Below are 19,325 nucleotides of genomic sequence, written 5' to 3'. Positions count from 1 at the left end.
TCTTTCTTTCTTTCTTTCTTTCTTTCTTTCTTTCTTTCTTTCTTTCTTTCTCCTTCTCTGCTTCAAGCAACCCAAAGGTTACACTTTGCTCCCTTGTGGGACTCTTGGCTGTAAGGAGATAGATTCTCGCTGCGGAAAGCTGGTTTTCCTCAGCTAATCTTTAATTGTATTTGTAACGAATTTGGAGGGAAAAGATAAATGCCTTTTTCTTGTGGCACAACAGAGGGAGGCTTAAAGCCAACAGTTCGGGCCTGGAATCCCTTTTCATTGCTAGGGATTGGGATCCAAAACCATGAGGACAATATGGCTTAGGTGCAGAGACTATTTGACAGACCGCCTCTCCCCATATGAACCTACTTCTTGTTGTTAACTGCCTTCAAGTCAGCCCCAATTCATGGCAACCCCATGGAGGAGACGTCTCCAAGACCCCCTTTCCTACAAAGCTCTGCTCCGGTCCTGCAAATCGATTCCTGTGACCTCTCCAATTGAGTCTATCCATCTTGTATGTGGTTTTACTCTCTTTCTATTTACTTCCACCTTTTCTAGCAATATTGCCTTTTCCAATGAGTCCTGTCTTCTTAGGATGTGTCCAAAGCACAAGAGCCTCAACTTGATCATCTTGGCTTCTTCCAGGGAGATTTCAGGCTTGATCTGTTCAAGGACCCATTTCTTGTCTTCTTGGTCATCTAAGGTATCCTCAGCACTCTTCCCCAGAACCACGTTTTGGATTAGTTGACTTTCTTCTTCAGTGTCCATCTCTTGCATCTATACATAGTGATGGGACATACCATGGCTTGGATTATTCTGACCTTGGTGTCCAGTTGTATATCTTTACTCTTTTCTAGTTCCTTCATCCCCAGTCCTCTTATTTCTTGGATTCGCTCTCTATTCTGATCAAGGTTTGATACTAAGTACGGGAAATCTTTAACTATTTCGCTTTCCTAAGTATCCAGGTTGGATTTACGTAGGTCCTCCATGGTCACTGTTTTTGTTTTCTTTATGTTCAGCAGTAAGGCATTGCACTTTCTTCCTTAGCCTTCCTTAGTCATTGTTCCAATTCCATGATCTTTTCTGCTCATGAATTCTGTGACTTTTCTACTAGTGGAATCCATGTTTTCTGCTAATGAAGTTCGTGTTTCCTACTAGTGAAGTCCATGATGTTTTCTGCATGAAGTCCATGATGTTTTCTGCTAATGAAGCCCATGATGTTCTCTATTAGTCCATTCTGTTTTCCATGGGTAATATGGTGCCGTTTGCAATATCTAAGATGGTTGATGTTCCTTCCCCGTCTTTACTCTACCTTCTTCTTCGTATGATGTTTTCATACAACCCTACTCTTTATATGATATTGGTGGATATGACAAGTTGAACAGATAGGGCGAAAGGACGCGTCCTTGCCTGGCCCTTTTGCCAATGGGGAACCATTTTGTTTCTCCCTATTCTACTTGTCCCAGATACAGATTTCTCTTCAGGACTATCAAATGTATTGCCATTCCATGCCTTTAAGAGCCTTCCACGGCTATTCATGGTCTATACAGTGATAGGCTTTTCTGTAGCCTCTAAACCATGTACCTGCCCACGCCTTGAAACCCTGGACATGGAAGTGAATTCAGCTCCCTGCTTCCAGCAAGCGAGGCTTTTGGGGCTGATAAGAGGAAGAGGAGAAGAGGCTGGCCTCCTGGTCAAGAAAAGGAGCTGTTTAATTAAGTTGCTTGAACAGGGAGCTATCTGGGCCTGTCTTAGGTGCGCAGGATTCGAAGGTGATCAAAGGTAGTGCATCCAAAGCAGGATTAAAGATGTTTAATACAGCTTATTTCCCCAATAAGCCGGAGCGAGATGAAAGAGCGTCTGCAGGGCCCTGATGGAGGCTCAGAAATTGCGCCGCCAAAAATCGACTGGAGTTGATAATTAAAATAGGGTCCTATGGGGCAGAAGGGAGGGGGGTTGGCATCGGCGGTGCAATTTCGCCTTTATTTCATTTTACCTTTGCAAAACCTCATTGCAGCCGAAGAGGGAGGCATTGAAGTCCTTGTTTTCATTTGGACTCTAAACAAGAGTTTTACTTAGCTTCTGAGAAAAACCTCCTGGCTTGTGGTGCACCATTGCGCTGGGGACATTGCTTTTGGGGACTACGCCACCCAGAATCCCCAATCTGATCTTCCAGCCCACATCCCAAAACAAAGCTACCCTGGGCTTGACATCTCTTTAAACTTTGGTTGGAGATCTGGTCCCCCTTCCAAGGGGAACAAAACCCCCACTAATAAAAATCCATGCTATTGTTCTTTGTTTTCTCTCACTGGTTGTAATGAGAGGACATCAGGCCGAGCGAGGCGCCCGCCTCAGGCAGCAGATCCTGGGGGGCAGGTCCAGAGCAAAGCTATCTTTCGTCCCTCTTGCGTTTCTTGAGCTAAGAGAGAACCCTCCTGGGCAATGGATATTTGGGCCCCTGCAATGCTATATATTCCCAAGGGCCAGGGAACGTGAGTCTTCTTCCCAGGACTATATAACAGCTTCTCTTTCCATGCCTGGAGAAATTGCAGCATTTACACAGCAGAAAATAAAAATGTATTTTGATGAAAATGATCAGGGGAGAGGTAGAGGTCACCCAGAAGCCAAAAGCCACCGGGAGACAGCATTTATCGCTGCTCTTATCAGATAGCCTGCATTTATAGATATAAATATATATATATATATATATGGAGGACATAATGCAGCTGTAGGGTTAAATCAGATATTTCCTGGAATAAATGTAAGTGTCAGTGGAGCTGAAGTGGACTATTTATCAAGGAGGAGAAAAAGGCGGCGGATCGGAGCCATTTGTTTTGCACGCACAAAAAGGGACCCCTCCCGCATAGCCACAGATGGAAAAAGTTTAAAGCCATGAGAACAAGCAAACTCAATCTTTTCAGCCCCGTTTCTTATCTTCAGCTGTACCCCCAAATCTAGGAGGCATCCACTCTGCATTGTGTTTGAATTCTTGTTACTATGGCCCTATATTGGGAGGTGCATATCCCTGCATGGCAGAATAGAGTTGGGCTGCATGGTGTTTGGGGATCCCTTCCAACTCTAGGATCCTATGTATTCCTGCATGGCAGAATGGGGCTGGATTGGATGGCCTTTGGGGGGTTCTACGCTTCTGACAATTCGTCTCTCTCTGCCCACAACATTCCCTCCATCTTTCCTCGTAATTAATGCCAGGCCTGAAATCTGATGTGGAAAACAGCGAGATTGATCTCTCTGCTCAGGCTCCCAGCCCCCCCCCCGCCCGTCCCCCCACAAAACGCATGGAGCATTGGAGAGAACCACTGCCTGCGAAAATTACCAAAGCGTGGGCGTCTGCTCAAAGGAGTGGAGCTTTTGTCTAAAATTAGCCCCCCGCTTTCTCTCTCTCTCTCTCTCTTTTCCCCCTTCAGCCGATGATTAAACGAAGGCTTCTTTCTGCAGGGCTACCTGGCTTGGATTGATGTTTCCCATTAGAAAAATGCAGCGCTTGGGGTTTGCAAAACCTCTCTGCCACTCTGGGTCAGGTGCGCCCTTTTAACATGCATATATGAAAGCAATATGCAGATGGGCCCCAGTTAGGAAAGGTAGGAGTAATGAGTTCCTTACAACTTAGAAACTTGGGGGGTTGTGACCCCAGAGGTGCATTCTGCCCTGGTTTCCTTCCTTCTTTCCTCTCCATAGAGAATAAATACTTAGGGAGGGGGATGGTTTAGAATATGAGCCGGTGTTGACCTGTGAAAGAACCACAACAAGCCTCCATCTACCTGTACTATGCAACCCAACCCAAGTGGATGGCAAGTTAATGGATAGCGATAAACTCAAGTTTCCAAAAACATAGGAACAAACTCTTATTTTGTTGTTGTTGTTGTTGTGTGTCTTCTTCAAGTCGTTTCCAACTTATGGCGACCCTCAAGTGAAGCCGTCATGGGGTTTTCTTGGCAAGATCAGTTCAGAAAGGGTTTTCCCATTGCTTTTCCTTTAGGCTGAGAGAGTGTGACCTTCCCAAGGTCACCCAATGGGTTTCCATGGCTGAGTCCATCGTTCCACGTTAACAGGCTTTCTCCATCTCTCCTCTGCATCGCTTCCATCTCATGCATACTTTCAGCTGGTTTCTCTGGCACCGATTAATCCGTCTCTTCAGTGGCTGATCTTGAAGGACCTGGAAGGCCATCGTTGGCTGCCTTGGCAGACAGAAACCCACCTCCGTAAACAGAAATGAAATGAGAGAGGAGAGTGGTGAGATTTCAAAGCCAGGCCGGATAACACGCCAAAGAAAAGATAATGAGGAGCGATCCAGGAGCCCTTTGGCGCTTGTCTTCCTCTCTCAGAGACAAAGGTTGCAGATAATTATGGACGGGTTGGAAAAGGCATGATGGACCTAGAGCTTACTGTCGGGGCTAGAGGACCTTGAGTAGATCTGACTCTGCCATCGATCCAAATGGTGCCCAGAACCTGGGATATCTCCCAGACCTACATGGCAAAGGAGGAGGAATGGCTTCTACCTACATAGATATCCCACTTAATGAAAGCAAGATGTAAACCTCTGACTCCTCCATCGTCATTTTGTCTTCAGTTTGGGTTTCAACACCTTTGCCTGAGGAAGAGGTCAGCAGAGCTTTGAAAGCTTGCAACATGTGTTTTTGCCATTTGGTTGTCCCAATAAAGGTATTGCTGTTTTGTGGATTTAGGACATGTGTAACAATAGCTAGTTCAGGCTTCTTTTTGGCTGCAGCCAGAAGGGAAAGTTCTGTACTTTTGCAAAACCTCATCCTCTCTGGGGCATTTGCTACTCCTCCTGATTTGGTGTCATCTGTAGCTTTCATAAGCATGTCCTCTATTCCTTCGTCTACATCATTGATAAAGATGTTGAATAGCATTGGGCCCAGGACTGAACAATGCTGATGTCCAACGCAAGGGATGGGCAACACAATTGGTGTGTGACAACATGCAGAGATTTATGCTAGGAAACATAACTGCAATGGAGAATCTTGGCCCTAAGAAGAAGGACGATGGTGATGATGATGGTTTGGAAAAGTGGGGGGAAACTCATCTCAGTGGGCAGCATAACCACTGCCAGCCCCTTGGAGACCTCCTTTAAACCTTGGTTTGAAGTCTGGCATGGCTTCCCCATCCCTCCGTCATGGGAGCCACAAGAGAAGATGGATACCATCCCACATGGAAGCCATTTGGATCCATATTCTCCTTCAAATGACATTTCTGTGCCTTTAGACAGATGCTGCCGATCATCTCTGCTGTGGGTTGTTGTTCTTGGCGCACGGTAGTCAGTTCCTGACCCTCCCACAGGAATGCTTTTGCTTCAGAAACACATTTTAAAGAGATGTCCGAGGCAGTCAAATGTTTCCAAGGCTGGGCCTGAGGGATCTCTGCTTCCAGGCCTGGTACCTAATTTCCAAGAGAAAAAGCGGCTTGGAATCCAGATTCACCAGCCAGGAATCATCTCCGTCTCCCAGGAGGAGGAGGAGACGTTCAGGGCTTTACTGCCACGGAGAGATCCAGGCCTGATGCTCAGCTTGTTCTACCCTTGACCATGACCTCTGCAAAGCCTGAAAGTATCAAGTGCTTCAACTTGGGAACTCAGTGCCTGGATATGAAACGGTCTGTTGGCTTGACACAAATTGTGGCTGGTGGGCTCCAGGTCAGTCCCATGTCCTTCTCACCTTGGATCAGGAAAGACAGCAATGCCTTTGCTACCTTGTGTCCTGAACAGGACATGGATTAGACAACACACACACCCCAGACACAGACTCCACGAGTCTGAATTTACTCTCTGTTTGATGGAGGATATTGGCTAGTATACATCCGATGAATCCCGATGCCTCTGCTAGAACTAGAACCTCCCTTTCATCCTGCAACCAAATAGCTGAAGAACTGACTCTGGCTTTGGTCCATTGGGGAGCAGAATGCTTATTTGGGAGGGACACGGCTCTCTTATAGTTTCCTTTACATAGATGCCTCCAAGTCACCTGTGGATTTAGCCGCCTCCATGAATTTGCTAGGCTTTTCTCAGGAAAGAGGCACTCAGAGGTGGTTTGGCCAGTTCCTTCCTCTGAAATATTGACTGCAGCGCATGGGATTCCTTGGAATTCTCCTACCCAAATACTAACCAGGGCTGACCCTGCTTCGCTTTCAGGCTCAGACAGGATCCACTGCCTTCAGGGGTTTGGGGGTCTTTGCTTTGTTTTGTGCCTTCAAGTTGCCTATTGACATATGGTGAGGCCATGGATTTTTCATAGGCAAGAAATCCTATTGCTAGGGTGATAGCATGTGTGCCCACAGAGAGGGCTCTGAGTGCCACCTCTGGCATGCGTGCCATAGGTTCGCCATCACTGGCCTACAGTCTGGTGGTCTTCCGTCCAAGGGCTAACCAGGGCTGACCCTGCTTAGCTTCCAAGATCAGAGAGGACCGGTGCCTTAGAAGATATTTAGGCCTGTAGTTGCACCCGCGCAAAGGCTGGTTGTGTGTCTGAAGTGCAAATGAAACGTGAGCTGGATTTGAGAAGGAGGGCTGTGCCTGACTCCATCTACAGGTGTTTCTGTCTCCTTTTCAAAGAGTAGGAACTGGCAGGTCTGGTGGGGGAAAACCCATTTCTACAGAGCCTAATAAACATGGCAGCCCCGTCATCCTCTGTTTACTTTGAAAGAGCCGCGCATGCTTTCATCCCCGCTGAGTTTTCCGCCGGAGTGGCAGAGCGGCCCGGGTGGAATAGTACAAACACATTTTAATTATTGATTGTGTTTTGCTCCCCACCCCCCTTTTCTTTTTTAATTAGGCAAACATGGTTGGTTTTCTTTGGCTCCGGTTTGGCGGCGTTGTGCTCCGTTAGTCATTCCGTTAATTAGAAAATGCTGTTGGTTGTCGCTCTTACCTTGCCGCACGTTGACATGGCAGCCTCCTTGGGCCAGTCGAGCGACAAGGGAAACGCAAGGAGGATGGTGGCTCCTCTGCGGATCCGCACGGGGTTTAGTCCAAATTGTAAAAGTGCCACTCTTCTTGTCTTTACTTGGACTCAGGGCGGCAGATGTGAATGAAAGCAAATGTAGATAAGAGCACATCCGAAGACGTCATAAGGGAAAATGTCTGGAAAGTGATTCCTAAAAATGCCATGAACAAATCTGTTCAAAAGGTGACAGATGAAATCCACTAGAATGGCACACAATGAAAACCTCTTGGATCTGGTTTCTAAAAGCTTGTTGGAAGGAAGAGGAAAGTTTGGGCTTGTCAACCTAAGGATGGTAAGGAGGAGCCCATCTGACTTCCTGGGAGACAGAGATCCAGAGAACCCAGAAACAGCCCTACTTCCCAAATTCCCACCAAGTCTGAATGGGAAGTTGCTTGGACAGAAAACAGCCACCGCTTAAGATCCTAAAACCTGGGCAAGTTCATGCAGAGAGAGCTGGGCCTTCAGATAACCTGGACCACCTCCTTGTAGAGCTTTATGGGTCGTAAGTGCCTCTCCAAAGTCTCTGAAGATCTTGTCTGTGTTTCTGTATCAATATATACATATATTTAGAAGTCAGGACCTAGCATTTTGGGTGGCTTCTTTACGATCCAGACTCAACTTGGAGAGGATGCACCAACCCACAGATAGCAGAGTGCCCAAGCAACCTGAAATGTATGCGCATCTCACGGAAAAGGAAACAGATGTTCCAGAAAGCTCAAAGGCTGTTTTATTTATTGTTACAAGGAATCATTGACTGTCAACAGGGAACATATCGTTGCATTGCAGATAGAAAGTCTGCGTCTAGTGGCCAAGGAATTGCATTATCCAAGCAAGATGGGTATATGGCACTCTTGTGAAGGAGGAAGCACTTGGGCCTACAAAAGCTCTGCCTGGTCTGATCCTACGTCTATGCGCCTGACTGTTCAAAACCAGGCATGACTGTCTCTATGATTAGATCTTGTATATGTTTCTGTATCAATATATCAAACGCTGGGTTGGCAAACATAGAGCAAAGCCCACCATTACAGCCATTTACCCTCTTTGAAGACCCAAACCACCACCAGCCATATCTCTCCAGTATGCTTTCTTAACACTTTGTGCAGACTCTGGCAAGAGACAGCTTTCCTGGCTTAATATTTGTATTCATTGAGGATAACTAGAACATTTCTGGCCATCCCATTCCTGCTCCAGATTCTCTGGCCGTAGAAATGGAGTGAGGCCCTTCAGTGGCGCATTGGCATGCCTTTCTGCAACCAAACCCGGGAAGGAAGGAAGAACTTGCCGTTTTGAAGCGTAGAAAGTTCCTGCGAAGGTCCCGGAAAGGCAGCCAAACTGATGAGGGGAGCCGACCGAGGCAATTTTAAGTTTCCGAAAGGAAAAAAGCAATTACAGTCTCAAAAGGAATAATAAGCATCAATTAGCGGCAAGTATCTCAGCTGACAATGAAAGCGTTTTCAAGTACACATGCAGAGAAATGAAGGGAGAGAAAAGCCGGCTCTTTCAATGAATTGCAGCAGGGGACTCCGAGATAAAAGGACCGAGGAGCAGACGAGATATTAAACAATTACCGCCGGTGTCGGCCGCGCTGAAATTTGGAAAAGGCTGTCGCTGTCTGGATTTGTGGGTTTGCAGAGAGAGTCGGGTCTTTGTGGTTTAGGTGTACAGATGGGGGGAATTGGTTCAGGCCACATGTGGGCTGTATGTGGCCCCTGTGAGCCCCATGGAGCCCCAAAACACTCTTTGGGTGCTTAGCTTCTGCATCACATTGGTGGCTCACATTCGGCTTGTGGTCTGCTAGACTCCTAGATGCATGTACTGCTACCAAGCCAGGTGTCCCACATCCTACATCTCTGTGTGTATATCTGATCGTGTGGCATTGCTCCACTTCATCACATGCATGGAGCATTATCCTCTATTTCACATATGTATAGTATATGAGGATGTGGAGGGTAGGTGGGATGGATCATTGATAGTGAAGGCAAAGGGGAATTATGGGTAGAAAGTTGACGTAGTGATGGTTACATTATCACTAACAATGGCTCAGCTGTACATAGAACAGATATATGGAAGCAGCATGGTGTAACAGTTTGAGCATTGGACTCTGCAGACCAGGGTTCGAATCCTTGCTCAGCCACGGAAACCCATTGGATGACCTTGGGTAAATCCCACTCTCTCAGCCTCAAAGGAAAGCAAAGGCAAATCCATCTCTGAACAAACGTTGCCAAGAATCGTAAGATTGCCATAAACTGGAAATGGTTTGAAGGTGCGCAACCGCAAATGTGGGAAAGGGGGGATTTTGGCTCTTGGCGCTACTTCCTAAGGCATTGCTCTCCCTGCAAAATCCTCTTCTGTGGGTTGGAGTCGATGACCGCTGGGTTCCTTGCAGCTCTACGTTTCTCTAAGGCCAGTTGCTTGCACCGACTTGAATTCTTCCAAGAGACATTAAACATGGTTTTATCCGGTGACCTAATTTGGAGCTGGGTTTTAATTATTAAAAAAAGGAGGGGGGGGGAAGCGAAAGATAAAATTCAAAGACAAGGCAAATGTGCTCAAGGCTGGACAAGAGCTGATCGCACCAGGCAAAAAGACTGAAATGCTTTAAAACAAAGTTAGCAACAAAGGACAGGGAAGTGACAAATGGAAGTGGCGCGATAGAAGGAAACAGCTGATTTGGCAGAAGAATTAGTTCAGGAGAGGACTCATTTCCACTCCTCCGTTTCCCCAAATCTCCCTCCTCTCCTCCCTCGGAAAAACTCTTATTAGTCCTTTTTAAACCATGCATAATATATTGGCTTAATGAATTCAGAGGAACTTTCAAAAGGTGGCTTGTTTTCTCTTTCGTCTCCTTCATGCCTGAAAGGGTCCAAGTGGCCCAGCTCTCCCAGTGGATCAGAGTCCTACCTCCTACTGGTCCCAGTAAGGGTTGGTTATGTTTAGCTTGGAGTAGAGAAGACAGGAGCCAGTGCAGTGCAGTGGTTTGCATATTGGACTTTGGGGACCAGGGTTTGATTCCCGCTTGGCCACGAAACCCATTGAGTAACCTTCTCTCAGCCTCAGGGGAAGGCGACAGCAAACCTCCTCTGAACAAACCTTGCCAAGAAAACCCCAAGTCGGACAAACCTTGCCATTAAGTCGGACATGACTTGAAGGCAGACAGCGTCAACAACAAATCAACCAGTCTCAGCCGTTGCTTTTCTGCTTGGCTTCAGACATCCAGATCTCTGAGGTCAGCCCTGCATTGCTCCAAAAAGGTTCCTTAGAAGGTAAGAACCGAAGAATAACCTAACGTTGTTTACAGAATAAAGCCTATATATGGACACTGTAAGCATTTTGCCTGGAGCAAATGTTGAGGTAGATTGCAGGACTTCTCTTCTGGCTAAACCTCTGAAGGATTTTGATTGAGGCCCAAGATCTCCGTTGGAGGAGCCATGCTTCCCTTTCCACTTGGAGAAGGCCTCCTAAGCATCGCCCACCTCCCTCCTTTCCCTGGATTTTCATCTCCGAACAGGTGTTCCTTGCCTCCGGGAGCGAAGCTGCCTTTATTATCTACGGTTAGACAAGTGAAAAGACAAAGAGCCCTCGCGCTTCGTTATTATTGCTCACTGATTAGAAACCAATTAACTCGTATTGCCTTTCGAGATCGCAAGATACACGGCTTTCCTTGGGTCCCTACCAAAGTCACGGAGCCCGCCAAGCCTTGCTGGAGACAATTAAAACATCAAAAGCAATTGGGTATTAATTAATCGGTGTGCCCTACTTGCTACCTAGGCGAAGCCAGCCATTACCAGCCAGGGAACGCATGCGTCATTTAACAGGCCTCTCATAATCCGGGGCCAGGAGTCTCTTCAGAAGTTTCCTTGTGGAAAATAACACTAACCTGATGCAGCTGCGCCGGCGTTCCTGGGTCGCAGTTGCCCCAGAGGTGGATTTTGTTACAGACGGCCTGATGCACACAGGACCTCCCCAAACTGGCTTCAAGTATATGAAGTATAAAGGAGCCGTGGATGATGCAAAATGCAGTGGGCAAGAAATTGGCAGGAGATAAAGCAAAGGCTGTTCCCTTGCATCATGTCTTCCAGCAAAAAGCAGCTGCTTCTGGCATGCCTTTGGTCGCCAGAGACATGTGGGGCTTCTCGTGTTTTCTACCTTTCCTTGATGAGAAGTCAGCTTGAAAACCAAGGCTAAAAAGGACCCCCAAATATGGGACTTGTAGTGACTGTGGCAGGCAGATGGGTTCTAGAATCCTTCTCAGCATCGTGGCCAAACTTTGGCCTGTTACAGACTGCCAAAATAAAGCTACTTCGGGTCTCTTTGGAGGCATGCTGTTTAAATGATGCATGCGTCCTAAGAATCCGGAAGCTGCACCAAAGCTTCACTCCGGTGCTTAGGAATGGAGTGTGGCTTTGGCATGACCTCCGGACTCTTAGGACCCATGCATTATTTAAATAGTATACCTCCAAAGAGACCCAAAGCAGCTTTATTTTGGAAGTCTGGAACAGGCCATTAACAGCTCTCTGGTAGCATCTGTGTGCTTTTACTTTGCCTATGGACCCCATGAATTTCACTGGGTTTCCTTACAGGTGATTTTGCCAGTACCTTCCTCTGAAATAGAGCCTCCAGCATCTGGGGTTCCTTGGTGGTCTCCCACTCCAATAGTAACCAGGGCTGACCCTGCTTAGTTTTCAAAATCAGGGGGCATCCGGTGCTTTTAGGGAATGTTGTCGCTGGTGTTGTGCGCCTTTTCCCAACGTATGGGGATCCTAAGGCAAAGCCTATCTTGGTTTCTGAGGTTTAAACCTGGTTTCAGCCAGCCAACCCTCATGAAACCATCTCAGTCCCATCAGCTTCTGTATCTGGAATGAGAGAGAGACTGGACACCATTTTGTGTCTTGCCCCAGGCAGCAAAATCCCTTGAGTGGCCCTTTCTCTTCCCTTCATTTCTGTTCCTATCTGAATATCCCTCTCTTCTGTTGCTGTTTTTTGGCTGAATCAAGATCCAGCAGGTAATCTCTCTGCTTTGCCTCTGGATGGTTATTGATGGCTTTGTCAGAAGGGAGATTCTCCAGGGACTGGCGTTCTTTGCATAGTTATCTCTTGCAACAGACTCATTGTGAAGGGTTTACAAGGAGAGGCATTAAGGGCTCTCCTGGGGGAGACTCCTTGGAAAGGGCAACGCTGGAGGAGAAGCCAGGATGGCTTGCAGGCTAGGCCGCTTCCCTGGCAGCATCGGGCACAGCTGCTTCGCTTTGGCTTTTTGGTAGGGCATCGTTTTGCAGGTTTAGAAAAGCCTCAAGCGAAGGAACTCCTTTCTGCAAAGTCTTTGAACTCGGATTGCTGCAATGGAAGTCAAGCTGAGGACAAAGAGGGAAACTGGGAGGAAGAGGAGGAGGAGAGAAGAGAGAAACTGGGACGTTTGAAAGCAGCTGGGAAAGTGGGGCGGCAGAGGATTAACTGGGCCAAATCATGATGGTTGAAGGGTATGGAGTATTTCCTTGCAGTCACTGACCAAAAGGCAAGTGGTCCAGACAGTGTCTAGAGAACAGTCTCCCCTGCACATTTGAGAAGAAGCAATGGTTTCAGCCAAAGGTGGTTCAGGTGTGTTGACCCCAAGGTTTATATCTACAACCCTTGACTCCTCCCTTTGCCAGTAAGCAATGGTCTTCCTGATAAAAGAAAGCCCACTGAAATTCATGGGACTGACAGGCTGAGTCTCCCTTTAGCCTAAATTCCAACATCTAATATATTCCAAACATCAAAACTTTCTTTTCTTTGGTGACTGAGAGGAATGAGTTTATCAAACAGGAGGAATTTCTCTTAAAATCGAAGGAAAAGAAAGTGGGGCCAGAACGCATTTGCTTAAAGTCACTAGTTTAGCCAAATTACATGAATGCTCATTGCGTTCGAACTGGCTCCCCATTGCCCCAGAATAGCATGCCATTGCCCAAATTTGCGTGTGGCAGTCTATCACGCAATAACGTGAAACCCCATGATGGCGTTCAGATTGCCATCGGATTATACTTCCAGTTTCTCTTGTCTGATAAACTCCAATGGCACCTTTGCTTTTGGTGGCATCTGTCTGTCTGTCTGTCTGTCATGTATCTATTATGTATCTGTCTGTCTGTCTGTCTGCCTGTCTGTCTATCTATCTATCTATCTATCTATCTACCCACTATCAATCTATCCCTTTAATCTATCTCCTCATCTAGCTATCTGTCTATCCACCCATCGACCTACCACCAGTCTATCCCCTTATCTATGTCCTCATCTAGCCATCTATCAATCCCCATTGATCTATCAGCCACCCAACCATCTATTCACCATCTCTCTCTCTCTCTCTCTCCCTCCCCCCCTCCCTCCCTCCCTCCATCCCATCCCATCTCCCTCCCATCTATCTACCTACCTACCTATCTATCTATCTATCTATCTATCTATCTATCTATCTATCTATCTATCTATCCATCCCTATATTAATTCCTTTATTCCCCTAGCCATCCTTCTATCCCCCATTTCATAGATCATTGCACAAGATGAGACTAATCTCCCCCAGTTTCTCAGTTAAGTGTCTGATTATTAATTTTTTTGTCTTTAAAAAGAAGAAAGTCCAGACAGGTAACAAAGCCTCCGCTTTTCACGTCATCCATCAAGGCTCTCTAAAGCAATATTGGGAGCATAAATTAACATTTCCCTTCCAACAGAACTAAGAAAGCAGATTCATATTCATTTTTCTCTCTTCATTATTTTAGCATTAAGGCAGATCTGCATTTGAGGAGACATCAAAGCTCATCTTTTGAAAGAAAGCTGTCTGCTTCTCGGCACAATCGTTTCATCGAAGCCAGAGAGGTAAGGAGTCCAAGCATCCGTGTTTTCTGTTTGAAACCAGTTCTCCATTTGAGATTTCAACCTTTTGTGCTAAGCCTTTTGTCTCTTTACTTCACAATAGTTACTGGTTAGTAGAAAAAATTGCATTAATTATGGGATCATGTGATGCTGAGGCAAGAGATGTGTTTTCCCTCTTTCCCACATGCCTTTCATCACCACACATATATCATTATGTGCTTAGGAAAGACAAAGAGATCTAGCTTGGGAACTGCACTGGCCAAGTGAAGTATACACTCATGTTTGCGTATTCAGCTTGTACAGCTAACATTCAGTTTAAGACTGCAGAGGAACAATTGAGCATGTGTTACATGGAGGCACATCTGCCTTGTGGGACCATACATGTTGTTCAAAGAATCATAGGCTCATAGAGTTGGAAGAGACCCCAAGGGCCATCCAGTCCAACTCCCTTTGGCCATGGAGGAAGACACAATCCAAGCCCTTTCTGTGCCAGATGACCATCCTGCCTTTGTTTAAAAGCCTTCAAAGAAGGAGACTCTGCTTGTCAAGGCAGTGTATTCCACTCTTGAACATCATTTACCACCAAGAAGTTCTTCCTAGTGTTAAAGTAGAATCTCCTTTCTTGTAGTTTGCACCCATTGCTCCGGGTCCTATTCTCTGGAGCAGCAGAAAACAAGCTTGCTCCATGCTCAATAGGACATCCCCTTCAATATTTAAACATGGTCATCACATCAGTCCTTAACATCTCTTCTCCAGACTAAACAGAACCAGCTCCTCATAGGACTTGGTGTTTCCAGGCCTTCCACTATTTTGGTCTCCCTCCTCTGGACATGCTTCAGCTTGTCTACTCCTTGTTTGTGGTGATCAGAAGTGGACACAATATTCCGGGGAGGCTTGACCAAAGCAGGAAAGAGTGCTATTGTGACTTTACTCCACCTAAGGCAGTTTGGTCCTGTTGATTCAACCAACTGATGCACTCCTATTTTTGACCTATCAAAGTCAAGCTGAGGACAAAGAGGGAAACTGGGAGGAAGAGGAGGATCCTAAGGCAGCCCTATCCTAAGGCAGCCCTATCACAGGATATAGTTGTTCAGAGGAGGGGTGCTTTTGTCTTCCCCTGAGGCTGAGAGAGTGAGACTTGTCCAAGATCAGTACTGAAACCAGCTCTTCATTGTGCATGGCGATCCACATGAAAGCACATGGAGACAGACACGGGACAGTGTGCATACACACTGGGTTGCAAATTCACTTGCGCAGGGTTGCCATTCGACGCAAGGCTTGTCCGTCCCTTGAGGTCTGCCTGGGGAGGCTTACTCTTTGCAACCCCCCTCCCTCCAGTATAGGATTTAGGTTTTTATGTTCTCAGAGACTTTGAAATATCAGTGTGTTGGCAAGGTTTCAGCAAAGGCAGAAGTCATCAGGAGCAAAGGCAAACTTTCAAGAGGTTCTGAAGCGAAATGCAAATTGCCGACTGTTATCGGCAGCATTTCAACCAGCCGTGTCCTACCTCAAAGGAGAGAGGGAAACGGCTGGAATTTGCATATAGATAAGGTCAGGCCTAGTTCCTCTGGAAGAATTAGGAAGGGTTTATTAGTCCTGTTTGCTCTTCAGGGAGGTCCCTCCACCTCTGTGCCGCACAACAGCAAGCCCCCGTCCCTCCGCTCCGCGTGCCCTTGGTCGGCCTTTGAAAGCGGCCCTGGAGCCTTGGATGATGGGCAAGGCAACCTCCTTCTTTCTTACGTCTGGAAACACTGTTTGGTGGACATCCAGAATCCTTGCAGCCAGCATGGCCAAATGCTACTTCCAGAAAGTAAGGATTCCAAATTGGCCAGGGATTGGCATTAAATTTGTACCCATTGGCTACAATTCTTTCTTTCTTGGAACTGGGGCCAATTGCTTAGGGTCCGGTCCTGGTAGAAGGTTGCCATTTTGAATAGCACTCCTCTGTTTCTGGTGACCCCAAAAGTAACTTAATCCTTATGACCCCCAAAGTAACTAGTTACAGCTCTGTCTAAGGAACTGCCTCCAAGCTCTGCGTTTCTCCCCACTTTGATTCCAGTGCGCCATCACAAAATTCAGAGCCATCCAAATTTTGAGGGATGAGGACTGTTTGTGCATTGCTTCGAAAGGGTAAAAGAGGGTGAATGGACTGTGTGCATTTCTCCCTGATCCCAGTTTCATTTCTTTCTGGATTTTCAACAGCAGCCTGGTTTCTTGAGCAAACTGTGGAACATTTTCGTTATTGGGGAAACGATAAGAAAAACACCGGTCAGAGTTGCAAAAGCCAACCTTGTTTGATGTGTAACAACCCTTTTTCAAGTGGGAAGATTGTGCGCATAGGAGCCACGCAGGTCTCCGTTGCCCTCAGGGTTTAATCCCCTTTAACCCGCCTTCAGCCCGCGGCTGATTTTCATCTGAGCATCTTTTGTGATGAAAGAACCAGCCAGCATTTTAATAAATAGCTCATGTATATCATGTGGCATTGCACCTAATAATAACCAAGCAGTGACAAATGGCACATCTTCTCTGCTCCAGGATTAATAGTTTAAAGGGGAGACCGGGAAGGAGCGCCGCTCGCTCGGCTACATTAAAAATCATTTATGTTTTACAGGACCCATAAAAAAAGAGGGTTCCTGGTGCGGAGCAATTCATCATGTGCACAAATGCAGCTTTTTATTTAAAAGAGGTGGCCATGAAAAATGCATCCAGGTCTTGGCCTTTGAGGGCTGAAGTCGGCTCCTTCCATTGGGGTGAGATGGATCTCCTTCGGATGAGCCCCCAGTTTAGCTCCAGCGCCCCAAAGAGGACTCTGAAAGTTGCTTTCCAAGGTGCGATTGTGCAAATCTGCACATTTCTGACTTAGCCCACTTGACATGGGAACCACCAGCCTCTGCTGCTTACGGTGTGAAAGAAAAACAACACCACTAAAACCATACACAGGTCAACATTTGAACAGAATTAAACTATTGACAGTGTTTAAAAGCACAGTGGTCCCTCCACAGTCTCTGGGTTTCTCAGCCGAAAAAGCCCAGTTTCTCCATGCTCAGTTTGCTCTGTGATCTAAAGGAACAACCGGATGCCTCTTGGGACTACTCCACACATAAGTCTGTTATGCAAATCGTTGCAGATTTTCACACATTCACACTGGTGTTTCATCATCTTTACTATCTTGTGCACATTCACATCTGTGCGCATCTGCTCTCTGTCCCTCTTCTGAAAATGCAGATCCATGCAAAGCAGGTGGGTGGCTGCATGTTCAAAAATGCGCAGTCCCACAAAAAGCCTGGCGTTTAAGGAGTTTTCAGGGAGATGAACAAAAGGCCCAAACTCTTGCAGCTCAGGTGTGGCTGGATTACATTTTCACCCATTGGAATGAGGAGTATTTTAATGTTGTAGACAAGGCCTTGGTGCCAGCCGGGGAGGGAGGATGTATGTGCCAGCCCTGCCAGGTTGCCTGTGTGTGTTTGTGTGTGTGTTTTGTGATGTTGCCCACCCAGAGCCACTCTGAAGAGGCACTGCTTGACTCAAAGCCCTCACCTCCACCTCTAAATAAATGTTTATTCTAACCTGAGCAGATTACCCGGAGCCCCAAGCGGCAGAAATGGCTTTTGCTCAGCAGGTCTGGCGCAGGACTAATTAAGGTTTTGTCAGCTGCTCCATTCCCCACATCTCCTTGCCAGACGCTGGTGCATTTATCACCCCTTTCAAATCTCCAAGAGCCGGGGAATCACTCTCGGAGGCGTAGCATTGAAGCATGGCAGGAATGGGGAAAGGCGGGGGCTGTTGTTTGGCTGGAGGGCAATTTTTCCTCCCCAAGACAGAGAGGAGTCAGGAAAGGGTCATGCTCATAAGTCTCACCTCCACATCCCTAATTTCTGCCTGAGCTTTGTTTCAGAGCAGGGTCTCTGCTTATTTAGGGGAGCAGCTGTTTGGGAGTGGGGTGCGGTGAGGACACATAAACAGGACAAGGACCGAAAGTCTGTGACATGGTTGGATCCGATGTGCATAGAGCCCTCCTGTTGTGCTCTGGCACTTCCAAGATGGCATCCTGATGCACACTGGAGAACCTCCCTGATGCTCATTGGTGCCCATTGCACACCAGTCCTTCCACTGGCTACCATTGCCCTACAGCTTCCCGTTATGTTGTGATATCTTGTTGGCCAAGAAGTGAATACAGACACTGCACAATTTTGTTGTTAACTGACCTTGTGTTGCCCCAACTCATGGCAGCCCTGTGGATGAGGCACCTCCAAGCTCCCTTGAGCTCAACCAGGTCCTGCAAATCCATTCCCATGGCCTTCCTGATTGAGTCCATCCATCTTGCATGCAGTCTTCCTTCCTTTCTACTTCCCTCCACCTTTCCTAGCATTACTGCCTTTTCCAATGAATCCTTTCTTTTCACGATGGGGCTCAAGTACGGCAATCTCAGTTTAGTCATCTTGGCTTCCAAGGAGATTTCAGGCTCGATCTGTTCAAGGATCCCTTTGTTTGCCTTTTTAGCCATCCATGGTCTCCTCAGCACTCTCCTCCATCAAATGAGTTTATTCTCTTTGTATCCGCTTTCTCCACTGTCCATCTCTCATATCCGCACATAGCGATGGGGCACACAATGGCCTGGGCAACTCTAACATCAGTGCTTCAAAATGGCTGCCCTTCCCATGCCTCATCTTCTTATGGTTTCTTAACTCCCGTCTCCTTCTTGGTATGGAAGGTATGGGAACTCTTCAACTATTTCGATTCCCTTGTTATCCTTTGCGGCCATTATATTTTGCTTCCTTTAGCTTTAGCATTAGTCCTGCCTTTGCTAATCATAGACTTTCCTTAATTAATTTCCCCAACTCTGTGATGTTTTGCGCTACTAATATTGCGTCGTCTGCATATCTTAGGCTGATGATCCATCTTCTGATCTTCGCTTGTCCTTCTTAGGAGTCTAAATCTGCTTTTCCCATGATATATTCGGCATACAAGTTGAACAGACTTAGTCCAATTTCCAGCCCAAGTAAGGCCGCTTATTGAATTTCATCCATTCGATTGATCATCATCTTTGTTATCTTTCTTTTTATCTCCTTTATTGATACTCCATCGTTGCTTCAAAAGTGGCACTCAAAAGCAAACGGTGACAGGAATGCCCTTGCTTGTGATTGTATAGACTTATCAAGTGGGAAGGGATCCCTAGGATAACCAATCTCTGGTTCATTCCAGAAATCTGCAGGTTTTGCCCAAATCCTATTTGTCAGTCTCCAACTAGGACAGACCTACTGAAGCGTTTGTGCATGTTCTGTGCAGGAAAATGTGTTTTTGGTGTGCAGGCATCATGTTTTCTGCACACAAAACATGTGAGGAATGGCACAACCGCCTGAAGATGCAGAATATAATTCTCCTGGAAGGCTTCAGTACATGCAAACACTGGGGAAATGTTGGACAAAACTCTTACCGCTCTGCAATTCTTCCTGACTTAGTAACTGCCAGGAAATCCATATTTTACCAGCGAATGGAGAACTGAGAATGTTCTTTGCATTGCTG

The 19,325-nt window shown here is 46.6% G+C and overlaps 1 long non-coding RNA gene across 2 annotated transcripts in view; it reads left to right on the top strand.

Annotated features, from left to right (window-relative positions):
• LOC121917054 overlaps positions 1–19,325 on the top strand; it is a 69,072-nt gene that overhangs the window by 6,075 nt on the left and 43,672 nt on the right. Inside the window, exons 1-2 of one of the 2 annotated variants that reach the window (XR_006100947.1) lie at positions 13,707–13,805; positions 16,414–16,630. The exons of the other annotated variant lie outside the window; for it this stretch is intronic. This is a non-coding gene — a long non-coding RNA (uncharacterized LOC121917054). Of the gene's footprint in view, positions 1–13,706; positions 13,806–16,413; positions 16,631–19,325 lie in introns of those variants that run through there. 2 annotated transcript variants of the gene reach the window in all.

The sequence above is a fragment of the Sceloporus undulatus genome, chromosome 11, assembly GCF_019175285.1.
Source record: "Sceloporus undulatus isolate JIND9_A2432 ecotype Alabama chromosome 11, SceUnd_v1.1, whole genome shotgun sequence".
NCBI classification, from domain to species: Eukaryota; Metazoa; Chordata; class Lepidosauria; order Squamata; family Phrynosomatidae; genus Sceloporus; species Sceloporus undulatus.
This window is presented reverse-complemented; position numbering and strand designations above follow the sequence as displayed.